The following is a 13730-nucleotide window of genomic DNA, read 5'->3' as shown; positions in this document are numbered from 1 at the left end:
TTAAGAGGTAGAGTGGCAATTAAGGAGAGGGGTAAAGTTAGGCTTGGTGCTACTGCCAGTGGGATATATGGGGTGTCTTAGGGCATGTAGCATTTCCAGGATGTTTCTTTGAAGTTTGTGTTTTTCCCTTGCCCTGTAATCCATAAAGAAATAAGCAGAAAAGGCTCCAGAGTAGCAACTCCCTAGTTTAACTGGCGTATGAGTAATGATACCACACAACTTCTGCTTTAGGGGCAGCATCAGGCTTTGCTCTTCCAGTCAGCTCAATTTTCTGATGCTGCAAGCTGCGCAGGAGGCTGTAGGAAGCATCCATTCCCTGAATATGTATCTTTGCTCTCATCCCTAAAGGGATAATTCAGAATATGGGACAGACATAGTATTTACTGTGGGCACTGCACCTATCAAGGTAACGTTACCATGGGATGGAGAGTAAAAAAACACTTCTCTGCTAGGTAAGACGAATAAACTGGCTCATTAGCTCTGGGCACTTATTTGCTAACCTTGTCCTGTACCTGTGATGTGATTATCTGTGAAGACGTAGCTGTAAGGCCCTCCGGAGCCTTGAAAGACGCATGTTTTAAGAGTATGTTCTCATTTTGTTTTATAATCCCGGTGGCAGCCTCTGCTGTGTAGTTCCTGAGGTTTAAATGCTGATTAGGTTAATGGATTGTAATGTAACCCCACCCAGTTGGTCATCAGTCCCTTGAAAATGCCTTGTGATTGTGATCATTATTGCTTAATTGCAAGCCCTGCCTTACCCATGGATTAAGCCAGGCTCGAGCTTGCCATGCTCAAGCTTACCTTGCTCCTTGCAGAGCAGAGGGTAAGGAGCAGACAGGGAGGTGTCTGCAGAGGAGCACTCTCTTGGAGCTTTTATATAAAGGTTTCTCAAATTTCCACCGTGGTGTAGCTGGGCAGAGGTAACCTGATCTTTGGAAAAGTGCCTTTGTGCTGTAGCCTACAGAAGAGCTTCTTTATTAACAAAGCCTGAATCCGGGTTAGTTAAATTGTAGCCCTTGTATTCAAGGTCACTGTTAATTTTTTTTAATTGCAAGGTTTCTCCCAAGTCTGGGGTTCCAAATGAGACTTGCTGCATTGAGCTCCCAGAAGGGGTTGGAAATTGTGGCATTTTATCCCGTGATTACTGTCACCCTGACCCTCCCCTTTATCTAAGAGGAAAATAAGTTTTGTAAACTGCCTTACATAGATTTTAACTTCATTACTGGTACTAGAAGTCCCTAAAAGGATCTGTCTCTGGGAAGAGACTGATGCTCAGTCTGCAGCATATCATAAAACCAGCCAGGGGGAAGGGAGGGAGATAAGGGCGTGATTGCGGCCAAGGACTCCAAAGGAGATCTTCCTCCTTCATGTGAGGCATGGTGGAGCTGTGGAGGTCCTTGCCAAAGGGTGTTGTGGGCACATGAAGCTCGCACAAGTGCTAGGAAGACTGGGCAAGTACTAAGCGAGGAGTTGGCTGGGAAATAGTGAGCAGGCAAACCACAGCAGGCTCAGGAAGTCCTCAGAGTTAGAAATAGTGGGATGCTGGAGAGTATCAGGGTGGGAGGTTGTGTATGTCTGCCTTGCTGTTAACTCTTGGGCATCTGTGGGTGCTGCCAGCTCCTTGGCTCCAGCTGGGCTTCAGGTGGAAGGAGGGTCATTCCTCCACTCTCCTGCTGCTTGGGGGGCTTGCCCTCTGTGCCCACACTTGCCTGAGGTTGGGAGTAAAGACTCGCATGCAACGTACGGCTCCAAAACATCCTTTGAGGATTTGCATGCCGGAGGGCAAGTCCAGCCTCCCGTGACTGCTTGTCAAGGAGCATTTCCTTGCCCTCCCTGAACCATTGCTGTGCTTCTGGTTCCAGTCTGCTGGGTTGGTTCCACATGCATCTTCAGCACAAGTAGGAGACCTGCAGCTCTGGGCAGCACAGGAGGGGTGAAAGGGTGCTTTGCACCTTGTCCTGCACACTTTCCCCCTACTTAGCCTTCCCTTACTCCTTTCCTACAGAGAATATCGAGGAGCAGAGCAGAGATGCTAGCCTCTGGTCTTATTGAATGCCTTGATGCTCCCTAAACTATGCCCCCACCAGATATTCCACTGGGTTAACTCTGCCCTTGCAGATTTTAAGGTGAAGCTCCTTGCAGTCTCATTCCTAGCGGGTAGAGTTGGCTGCTCCTCTGCTTGAGCTCTGGTGATCCTAGCAGAGCAATGTGTGCATGGTGCCTGTGTCAGGTCCCAGTCCTGTTTTTCCTGACCTGAATGCATGGAACAGCTTGTTCTCTGCTGTCTGTTAACCCTTACACAGACGCTTCGTCTTGTTCTCCCTTGTTCTGCATTGGCGGTGCTCAGCAGGGTCAGCTCTGTGCTTTGGGTTTAGGGGCAGAGCCTGCGAGGGAGTTAATTGGTGAGTGATGATGGCTCTCCCCAGCTGAAGATCTGCTCCCACGAGCTATTTAAGCCTGTTTCTTGTATCTCCGTGCCAATCAGATTAGCTGGTGCCAGGAAACAGACACAGCCTGCTTGCTCTTGAATGCACCCTTTTTCCTCCTTACCTGTTTATCCCAGTCAAGCCACTTCCCGCTCTGCCTCGGTTCTTTTATTTAGCTTTGTTCCTTCCTTTTCATTTTCACAGCCTTACTCTGGCCCATCTCTTCTCTCCTCGAGGCTGTCTTGCTGGCTTTTGACATCCAGCCTTAACACCAGAGTAAATCCAGTCATACTGCTGGCTGCTCCCTTTGCAGCGCCGCGTGCCCCCCTGCACTGCTGCATCAGGCTTTTCTTGCTCTTGATTCCCTCTACAACGCTTACCCTGTTGTAACTTGGATTCCTTTTAATGTGCAGAAGTAGAGAGATCTCCAGTTCAGCAGAGCTGCTGAAGGCACTTACCTTCCCAGGAAAGAAAGGGAAACAGGCTGAGGAGGGGAGCGTGGCTAAGAGCTGCCCAGCTGCAATCAGTCCCCGGGGCTGCTGCTGCCCTGGCTGTCCACGTGCCCCCAGACATCGCTCTGCTCTTCTCCCAGCCAGACCCTTCCATTCTCTTGTTGCTGATTTCAGCAAGGGATTCGCTATTGAAAAATAAGTTCAAAACCTCCTCAAGCTCACAGGACCAAGCAATGCAGTCTGGCCATGTGTGCCAAAACAGGCCCATCCCCTGCCTCTTGCAAGGCCCCACCTTTATCCTTATTCTAAAAATAAAATGCAAGGACATTCCTTCCTAGTTACTCTGTTCTGTTATTCTGACCTCATTAGACTTTCCCAATAGAAAATTTCATTGAACTCCTCTATTAGCGGTGAAAACAAACAAGACCATTGGACTTCCTCTGGAAAAAATGCATCTATATCACAGGGAATTGCAGGGAGCCAAATTTCCACTGCTGAGTTTGTGCTGTACGCATATGTTCCCTCATATGCATTTAGTAAACAAAGTTGTCTTCACACTTAGAAGAATTTAAACAATTTATCCTTTATATCTGAACTGATTTCCCTCCCTGATTTGAAATAAATTGCTTCTGTAATGTTATAAGGAGCAAAGTGCTGTTAGCTGGGGTTGCAAGAACAGCCACTTTTTTCCAGACCCCCAGAGCTAAATATATTTTGAGGCTTATGTACGTGCATGTGCGTATATGTATGTGCATGTGCGTAGGAATGACAGCCAGGTGATGGATTGCTAAGCCACATCATAAATTCAGTTTGTCGGACACCTTTGATTTACCTCTTCTGCACTCTGCCTGTAATCGTTCTCCTTCAAACATCCTTCTAATGTTCTTAACAGCAGCCAATTAAAACAAAGACTCCACTTGCCATCTATCCCCTCTTCCCTCCGCTATCACCCACGGTCCTTCCCTTGGGTGGGGGGAAATGAGTGCATTGATGGGTTCAGAGTGCGTGTGCAGGGTTTGAGGGAATATATCCCTATTTGGCTTTTTTTGCCTGCTGCTTTAAAAGTCAGCTTGGACAGACACCCAGCCAGGCAGGGATGGGTGCTTGTGTGTTTGCATGTTGCTGGCCATGAGCGGCTGGGGGTGCGGGCTGGCGGCAGAAAGGATGGGGCATGTGGAAGGCACTGTTCATCTGTACATCTGCCCTGGCTAGCTAGAGCCTACCTTCTCAGTCTCCTGGGTTTGATTCACTAGTTTCGTGCCGAGTTCAAATGCTTTCTGGAAGAAAAGCGTGCCCCAGGCCTTAAGTGGGAAATTTGAAATAATTCAGGTCACTAAGACTTCCACGGGGGAGAGGAGTTGGAGGCTGTTGCGTTACAGATGCAGGAAGGTAAGGAGAGAATTGAAGATCTGAGGACTTCAGTTGGCGTCCATGACTCAGGCATCTTGGGGAGAACAGAGGATGTTCAGTCCCTGAAAAGTTGATTCATCCACCTGGCAGGGAGATGAAGAGCAATGAATAACAGATTTTGGGGTGTGTGGAAGGCAGGAGAGGCCAACACGCTAACTCTGAATGGCTTGGGAAGTACCTCAAGAGCAACTTTGATTTCCCCTTACCTTTTTCAGGGCTTAGCTCTGTTGGCTCCTCTCGGCATGCACCCCAACCCCTCTGTGTCCCACAGGGGCTCCAGGCAGACAGCCCCTGGCCGCTAGCAGAGCGGGTGGCACTCGGTGCCAAAGCACACTGCCAAAACTGGCCCTTATACCTTCCAGGTGCCTCTTGGCTCAGCTACTCCCCCGCATGTACTGCAGCGGTGCCTCTCTTCCACACTGGGAGGGTGCTTACTGCTGCGCAAGCAAGATTGGAGTTGTTGGATGTGCCTTTCATCCTGTTGCAGCCTGCTGGATTAATGGGGCAGATATATGTGTATGTGTGCAAGCTTTCTGCTCCTCCTCCTATATCCTATTTCATACTGTAATGACTGTAGGGTCTGAGACAGCTCTATTCATCTAGTGCTTATACAGCCTTTACCATAGTAGTTTCTTAATGCCTGATTGCTGTTCCTGGGTTTTATCTGCCAAATATCACAGAGAGGGGGATGTAATGGTCCCAGTTTGCAGAGGGATTAAGCGGCTTGTCACTTGTCGTACCTGTGGCTGCAGCAGGGTTTGAGCCCCTGTCTCCACGGTCCCAGTCTGGCACTTACAGACTAAACCACCTTTCCCAAGTGGTGACCTGTGGTGACTACCTGCATGACGATAATGCCTTTGGGGTTTGGGATTAGGCTACTCTGGATTTTCACTGGTGTATGGAAGTGGAAAATACGCTCTCAGTTGTCGCTATGTTTGCTTTTCCTGATTTCCTGCATGTTCTAACTTCTTTCTTTTAATCCTGAAAGAAATTATCCTAAATACATTGGATGCTTTTGTTACTGGTCTTTCAGTTTCCTTCTGTCATCATGTATTTGATTTGCAACCTGAGGATGCTGTTAGAGGTCTGAGTTGAGGAATAAGTCAAGGCTTCCCTTTTCCCGAGTCCTGAATTGTTTCACGGACATCTCGAGTACCTTTGTGTGCGGTATGCCCTTCCGCGAGGCCATAAATGATAGGTGGTTTCGTTACTGTGCACGAGTCCTCATTTTTAACACATCGTGTAATTCAGATGGACTTGAATGTAGTAGCATAAAGACTTTGGAGGCCTGCCCTGTGCGAAGGGGAAAATTACTGTCTGGCCCAGAGCGGTGGCTTTGTGATGACTGCATTGTGTTCTGGTGTTCTGTGTTTGTACCAAACTGGTTTGCTGCCAAGTTAGTTATGGCTTATCCAAGCGCTCAATACAAAGAATGTTAAAAGAAAAACTATTTTTGTTTTCTGTGAATTCTTCCAGCTGAGAAAGAATTGAAACCACTGTCCAAATGCTGTCTCCTCTTTCTGCAGGCCTGTAGTCCCTAGGTAGGACAGCTGACACGTGAGTGCCTGAAACTATAGCGTGTGTGTAGGAGCACATATGTGCTTTGAGGAGATGCAGTATGGGACCCGAATGGAAAATGCCTTCCTGTTGGAGAAAATCTGTCTCCTTGAGCAGTTGACTCTGTGACTGAGAAGTCGGAGTGGGAATTTTCCAGGCGCAAGTACGTGCGCATGGGCAGAGGCACCTACAAAGCACCAGACCTGGACAGGTCTCCTCTGCGTACGCAGCAAGTCTGATACCTCCCCAAAGCCCCAGGCCTCCTCTGCAGCACGGTGAATGGCTGAGCTGGGCTTCTGTTTCAGTATTTCTCCAGCTTAACAGAGTATATTGCTTGCTTGAGGGCTAGGGCCATGCTTGGAGCTTAGGAGAGGCCCATAGGTCGTTCCTGCCAGCAGAATTCCACGAAGGGCAGTTGGGTGAAGGCATTCCCTCCCCTCAGCTGTCCCCATCGGCCTGCCCAAACACGCGCGAACACTTATCTGATTGGCAAGGACCTTGGGGGTTTCTTGAACACTGAGTAGGATAATCAGATAGATTGTGGGATACATCTGCTTGATCCTATTTCTTACGATTACGTGGTGGGGAACAAGCCTTAATGAGCCTTGGCCTTTCCTGTCTCCTCTGTAAATTTGTTTGACTCAATTGAGCTCTCTTTGTGTGAGACAGCTTTCTTTGTGCTTGGAGATGGAAGCATCCACCTCTGAAGCTGGCTGTGCTTTGAGATGAGGTTTGGATTAGCTGACCTCCAGAGATCCCTGCCAACTTTTCTTTTTTTTTTTCTTTTGTGTTTGCAGCTGGTGTAATTGTGGTCCTAACCCCTCCCAAGCGGTGCTGGCACTAGAAGGGATTTTAGCACTGCTTCACAGCAGCGCAGTAGCTGCCTCTGCACCGCAGAGGAAGAGCTTCTTTGGGGTTAGCAACCCTGCTCTAACGCGGCGCCCTGGCCCGTGGCACTGGGAAGCTGCCTCCCCTAGGAGGCTAGAAGGGATTTGCCAGGTGGGTCCCAACAGAAGGGAGCATCCTTCTCTGCGTATCTGTGGCTGGGGAGTGATGGGCAGTGTGCTGGAGCCTGGCTCAAGCAAAACTCCTGCTCAGCTGCCTGATCAGCAGAGCATCCCCCAGGTGTGGGATCGCAGTGGGTCTCCATCACTCCTAGCAGAGGAGCAGGAAAGGGGTCCTGTCTTCTAACTGGTCCCAAATAAGCTGACAGCAGGAAATCAAAAGCCCAAAAGAACAAAAATGTGCATGTGTGGTTATTCTAACAACAAATCTATTCAGTGAAACGGGGAAGTTCCCTTTGAAGCACCGTACCACGCGCTGCCCTGGAACACCCTATGGAAAGGTATTTGTTCTGCTGAGGCACGTGTGTGTGGGTCCAGCACAGCAGCTTCTGTGACTTTGTTCAAAGACAAACAAATAAACAAAAAAGGTCTTTAAATTGCAATGTTTTTGTAATGCATTTTTGGCTTAGAAATCCCCAGCAGATAGTGGCAAATAGCTCCCAGCCGTTTGCCTGTGGAAGCATTTTGGAGAAGAGCTAATCCTGTAGGAGGAAAGGGGAGAGAAGTTCTTTGAACATAGGTGGACAGGAGGTGATGGAGGCTGACGAAGAAGGAAAACAGGTTGTGAAGAGTTCAGGCGGCTGAGGGAGTAGGAGCACCATAGTCCACAGTGAAGAATGGTAGATTTCAGAAACAAAGGCATTTTTAAAAAAATATTTCCTTAAACTTGGCATTTATTTTTCCTGTGATTGTTTGCTGCAGGGTGTAAATGTGGAGAACTGCATGTGCGCAAGGGAGGATAAAGTTCCCCAAGTTTATTTGTACTTTTTTTTCTTCTCTGCAGTGAAGGGCTTCCTTCCCGCGCTGCTTTATTTTCTTTTTTCTTTCCCCCCCCCCCCCCCCCCTCCAGTTCCTCAGCTGCCACTTCTCCAGGTAAGAGAGGTGCCTAGGTCAGGCTAGGTCATGCCAGAGCAGCTAAGAGCAGTGGGGAGCACCCAGAGGCGAGTGATGGACGATCCATTTTCCCGAGGATGGCAGCACTGCTGTCCTCACAGAGCACTGCCGCTGTCTTCTGGGGTGCCATAAATGCAGGAGCTTTAGCAAGGCAAGCTTCCTAAGAGGTGGGACGCAGTACATGCAACTTCAGCCTTCCCCACTGAGGAGGAGGAGGATTTTTCTTGTGCTGCTCTTTCCATAGAGGTCGCAACCAGTAACCCACACTCTGCGAAGTCGCTCTAAGCCAGCGGCATGAGCGAGTATGGGGGAAGAAGGATGAGCATTAGTGGCTCCTTCAGCACAGAGATGCATGGTATTTGCATACCCAAACATCCACCTTGTGCATGCAGCCACTTCTGTAGTGGGTTTGTGTCCTGCCAAAGAGGCTTTTTCATTGCAGCAGCATCGGAGGGTTGTTTTATTTGTGCCTGTGGCTTCTGGGTTCTGCTGTCCTCTTCTGAACAGATGGCACTTGGGGCTGAGTTGACTCTTTGGCATGCAGTGTGATCCCTGGTGATTCACGGCCCCCAACATCTGCGATTAGACCTTGAACAGAAACTTTTCGTGCATGGCCGTGGTAGAGGAAACCTGCTCCTTTTCTGAGTAACTGGTAGAAGAACAAAAGAAGGTTTATTTTCTTCTAGCAAAGTGTTCCCTGAGGGAGAAAGTGTCCAGGTACAGAATGTTCACAGAGGAAGTATTCAACGTGTCTACCATGTCCCTAAAGTGTTTGCTTTAAAGTATGAGGGCCAGAGTGGAAAAATAGAATACTATTTTCTAATTTGAAAGCAAAAATACCTCTTGCAGGCTGCAGAAAATAAATTGACCTTTTTCGGGCTTGATGCTGCAGTCCATTAAGTGCACAGGCAATGAGAAGCTATGGAGAAGCCACTGTTTGCAGAGATGGCTCCTGTCCCAAGTGCGCAGCCCGTGTGAGCACGGGGGCTGGGAGCCGGCCCACGTCGGAGGCAGCCCTGCTGCTTGCAAACTGTTGGCATTACAACAGCAGAGGAATTGGAGTCTATAGGAATCTGAGTGCTGCTGGGTTTTATGTGATACAGGGTATAAGAGCCTTGCTAATCAGGACTTCAGCAATGGAGGATCCACGCCTTGACCTTATGGGTGTTATTTTTGTGGTTTCTTTTGCTGTTGTACAGTCTTGCTAGTTCCACTTTTGAACCAGTCCCAAGCAAAGCAGAGCTGCCCTGTGATCTGATCATGGCAGCATCTAACTTGCCGTGGGCTTTTGTGAGACCCAAAATCAGCTTCTCTGATGTCAGCCAACTGATGTCATCGTGTTCCTGGCTTGGTGGGTCCTAGATTATTCCCCCCCCCCCCGACTGAAAGGTCCCCACAAATGTAGGTTATCTTTTCTCATGCATCGCTGCCAACAAATGTACCAGTATAACATTCCCCAGTAAAATCTTGCCCTTGACTATACCTTTTTGGTTCCTTTGGAGAGCAAGGATGCAGCTTCATGTGTTCTTTGTTACTGCTGTGAAAGTGGAGGAGAAAGAAAGGACTGGGTAAGATGCTCAGACTTGGTTTTCCGTGGGAATGTGAAAATGCTGTTGGATGGGTGGTGGTATTCCCCTAAAGGCTTTTGTTTCTCTTTCAGAACAAAACAGTTCAATGTGCTATTTTCATTGTTCCCATTTGTCTTCACCATGCCGTGTTTCCAGGAACTCAGCATTTATTTGGAAGATTTTTTTGATAGCGGCAACATCTCGCTGCTGTTTGAGTGAAGAGTTCCCCCATTCTGGCTCACTGAGGAGGGGGTGGTGGGTGCACCAAGCTTTTCCGTACTCATTAAGACGCAATGAAAAGCTGAGGTTACAGAATCCCCTCAAAGGTGCGAGGACTGATGAGTGAGTGTCACTTGTGCTGCCAGCTGAATTTAGTGCTTTGAGGAAAGGCCATTAAAAAAAAAAAAGTCTTTTTTGGCCCTGACAATATCTAGACACTGAGAGAACATTAATAGTTCAGGGGTGGAATGTAAGTTGTAGTGGAATTGGTGAAAGATTTGAGGTCTGAATTTTGCAGGCTTAGGAGCACAGTTTCTCTGTTGCCGTGCCTCCAGGGTGTCCATCCATCCAGGCTGGCTGGGTCTGAGCTTTCATTGACCATAACTTGCAAAACTGGGTAAAGCAAGCTGCAGCCTGGCAGTATAGGGCTGAGCTCAGACTCAGAAGAGTGGGGTCCTTGGTTCCTCTGTCGTGTGCTGGTAGTTCGTGTTGAGGAGAGGATCATGGACAGCATCACATATGCTAAAGAAAGGGCATGGCTGGAACTTGGCTTTGGGAAAGCTCCAGTGTCCCCCCCACTGTCTGCACTGTCCCTATTCCACTTCAGGCGAAGGGGAATAGCTGCCGTTCTCGCTCACCAGGACTGTCAGGGCAACGTATGAGCAGTCGTGACCCGGAAATCCTTGAGTAACAATAAATAAGGAACCCACTTTGCCACTTCTACCGAGTCATTTTTTTTTTCTAAAAAAAAAAACCAAAACCAAAACCTCTTTTAAATAGCATCACTTACACTTGGGAGCTTGCTTGAATCCACCCTGTCACATAAATTACCATCTCTGAACTCGGCTGTCAGGAAGCGTCCTCATGAGTTGACATCCATGGGGGGTGTCAGTGGAAGGGGATCGGTTTCATGGAAAGCGGGAGGAATTCAAGCGCCAAGTGAATAAGGTCATCCTCACGTTACCTCAAGCAGCGAGGGCTTCTCAGTCCCTCCAGAGGCGAGCCCCAGCGTGACCTTTGCTCCTCAGACTCCCCTTGTTCCCCTTCACTTTAGTAACTGCAAGGCTGGGTCTGACATCTGGAGCAAGCCCTGTCCTCCTGCATCTCAGGCCATTAGAGCCTGGCCCAGCAAGTGGCCCTGGAGCAGAGGCTTCAGGAATGCTATAGTTGCCTTACAGGCATAAAGGCCACGGGCTTTTCTCTCTGCTCTGCTGCTTTCTCCAGCTTTGATGCTACTGCTGTTGAAACAAGATTGGCCCATCTGGTAGCGGAGGAGATGAGCTCTGCCAGACGGCTCTGGCTTGCTGAGCAGCAGCGCTGGGAAGGGTTCAAAAGGCAGCACCTACCCTTTGTTGTATTTCCGGCACGGTAACGAAGCCTGTGTTTTCTGGAGCTACTTTTTTATCCTTGTTGGTTTTGGCATGGATGCTTTTATTCCTCTTATTTGAAATAAGTGGGAGAACAAAGTGAATAAAATGCCAGTTGTCCTCCCCCCCCCCCCCCCCCCCCAAAAAAAAAAACACCCAGCAATAGAAGAGAACTGTAAGGCTGCATCATGGTCAGAACAGTTGCAATTGTTTGCTGCCAGGAGTTGAAACATGGAGAACTGAAGCTGTACAGTGTCAGTGGCAGGTTCCTGTCTGATGCGTGTTACCCTTTGGCGGCATGCGCGGGAGCCTCGCTGCAGCAGTATGCAGCGCTGGGTGTGATGTCAGCCCTGTGTGCACACGTTTTCGGCTTTCCCCGTGGCCACATGCAGAGGGAATTTGCAGCAATCCAAACACTGAGAGAACTGTATTTGTTGACTTGCAGAAAAGCCTAGCTCGTGCTCTTCTGGGCTGCGATCACGTAAGCCAAAATGCAATGACTGCTGCCTGTGCTTGCTGGCCTCCCAGCCTCGCTAAACCTGCGAACCAGATTCATTTATTTAGGCCCTGATTCAGCAAAGCACTTAAGTACATGCTTCAGGTTTTCTTCTTTCCAGTAAGATTGTTGGCATGCTCAAAGTTAAGCATGTGCTTAAGTCCTCTCCTGAGTGCACAGCAAACAAGTGGTGGGGGTGGTGTGTGCTGCTGCTGTGCTCTGCTGGTTGGCACGCAGGCTGCAGAATTGAGGCCCCCGGTATTAACAATTTATTCATTTATTTGGCTCCCCCCAGTACACGAGCCCTAGTCCCAGGGTCTGAGATGATAGTCTGTCCTTCTGCAGGAAGGTGGGTTGTTCCTGTAGCACAGAATATTCCGTGTCCCGCTTTTGTGCATTGAACAGATGAGTGTGCCCTTCTGCAGGGTGTGGGGCAGGGGGTCTCTTCTCAGTTTCCGTTAGCAGGACATCAGCAAGTTTTTCTTCAGAGTTGTGGGTTGTTTTTTTTTTTTCTTTCCCCTAAGAGTTGTAGAAGAATAATATGAACCATGTTACATATATCTGAATGTGTCAATATTTGTAGTGTAATGTTTTGTAGTATTCGTGTGACTTATCTTTCATTAACATGATTCCCTTCATCTTGAGGACTCCGAGCAGCTTAGTGCAGGCGGGTACCTGTGTGTGTGCGCACACGTGTGTGCTCCTGAGCTACACGGGTGAGAGGGTGAACGTTTGGTTTATTATGTTCTTCGGAATTTCTCAAGGTGGAAGAGCAGGGAAGTGGTAGATGTTACTACACTGTTTGTGCATCTTGCTGTAACTGTGTGTTAAGTTCAAACCCACCATATTCAGGCCCCAGCATTAACAGACCCTCACTTCCCTGGCTGTGAAATAGACGCTTAATCCACAAAATGGTTGTATTTCAGTCTGCTCAGAGCAGCCTCTGAGAGAGCATTCTTTCTAATCCCCACCCATATCTGACCTGTTCTAGCTCGTTTTTTAAGAGCTGCGCCCAGCCAGTCCCTAGCTCCCTGCAGAAAGGTTTCCGCACATCTTTTCCTGCTTGCTGAGCTCATTTGGACTGGGAGCCCACACATCAGTGAATGGGATCCCTGTATAAATTTGCCCCGTTTGCAAAATCGGAATTGATTTAGAGCATCTCTGTTCCTTATGAAACCCAGAAGACATGAGCATGGCTAGTTGTGCTTTTTTCCTTCCCTTTGAAGTTTAAAACATGCCTAGCAAATCTGATGTTTGCAGTCTCTGTTCCCCACCTGATGTGCAAAACTGCAAAGGTCCTTCCAGAAGCATGGGTCAGTCTAACCTTTGTGATGTTGCTGCAAGCCGGATTGCAAGGATCTGGACAGTTTTTGTTATGAACTTGGCTTTAATTACCCTAGTATTAATTAACCTTTAATACTTGCAATGTAGGTTTAACAAATGTTGTTTTTTTAGTGTGAAATAATTTGATCTGTGAATCAAACAGCCTCTGTGCCCCACCCCCTGCTGCTGATGACAGCATCTTCCCACACTTCTTCCTTCATAGCATTGTTTGACTGTTCCAGCTCCAGTAGGTTTCAGTTACTGATCATTGTAATTGCAATAACACAGCAATAATAAAAGAGGAATTTAAGCTTCCTTTTCTTGTAGTTGAAGGCTCTTCTCCTGCGAAAGCTTGAAGTCTTAATAGCAGTCACACGAGCAATGTCCTGCGCCTGTCAAGTGTTTGCAAAACTGGGCGGCAGTACTTTAGGAAGATAAAGGGCTGGATTTTGGGAACTTGGAAACAGCCCAATCCTATCAGGCAGCATTGGTACAGCTAATATTAGAATGGGAAACTCTAGGGACGGCTTAACATTTTAGTGGATGCCAAGGAAGCCTCGAATAGGAACGCATTGAAAGTTGCTTGTTGTATAACATGAGTTGCTGGAGTCAGAGTAATTTGAGTTGCCTTTAGTCTGGTGGAAAACTACAGCTGTGAGCAATGAGTTAATTTTTTCCGTGTGTGTGTGTGTGGCTTAGGTTTCCCTGTTGGGTTTGCTTTTAGTTTTGTAGGCTCTGAATCCATAGAGGAGCGACTGTGAACCAGTCATTTGTCTTCATGTGCTGTGCCAGGCTGCTGCTGGAACAGCTCTGCAGCTAGTGATGGGTTAAATAAAACACCTTAAAAATGCAAAGTGGTTACGGGGCTGAGCTGTAGCAGCTCCTTCTGCTTTGTATACAAGAAAGCCACCGGCTGCTTTTCCTGCCTGAACGTTTTCTACAGAAAAGTGGGGG

At 48.1% G+C, this 13730-nt stretch overlaps 1 protein-coding gene across 11 annotated transcripts in view; it reads left to right on the top strand.

The window, feature by feature from the left end:
• Positions 1 to 13730, top strand: part of MBNL3 (muscleblind like splicing regulator 3) — a 97589-nt gene that overhangs the window by 19525 nt on the left and 64334 nt on the right. The window lies entirely within an intron of this gene.

Source organism: Nipponia nippon, unplaced genomic scaffold (assembly GCF_047370975.1).
Source record: "Nipponia nippon isolate SJK-2023a ecotype South Korea unplaced genomic scaffold, ASM4737097v1 scaffold_12, whole genome shotgun sequence".
Lineage (NCBI taxonomy): Eukaryota > Metazoa > Chordata > Aves > Pelecaniformes > Threskiornithidae > Nipponia > Nipponia nippon.
Note: the sequence above shows the minus strand (reverse complement) of the source record. Positions and strands in the feature narration are given on the sequence as shown.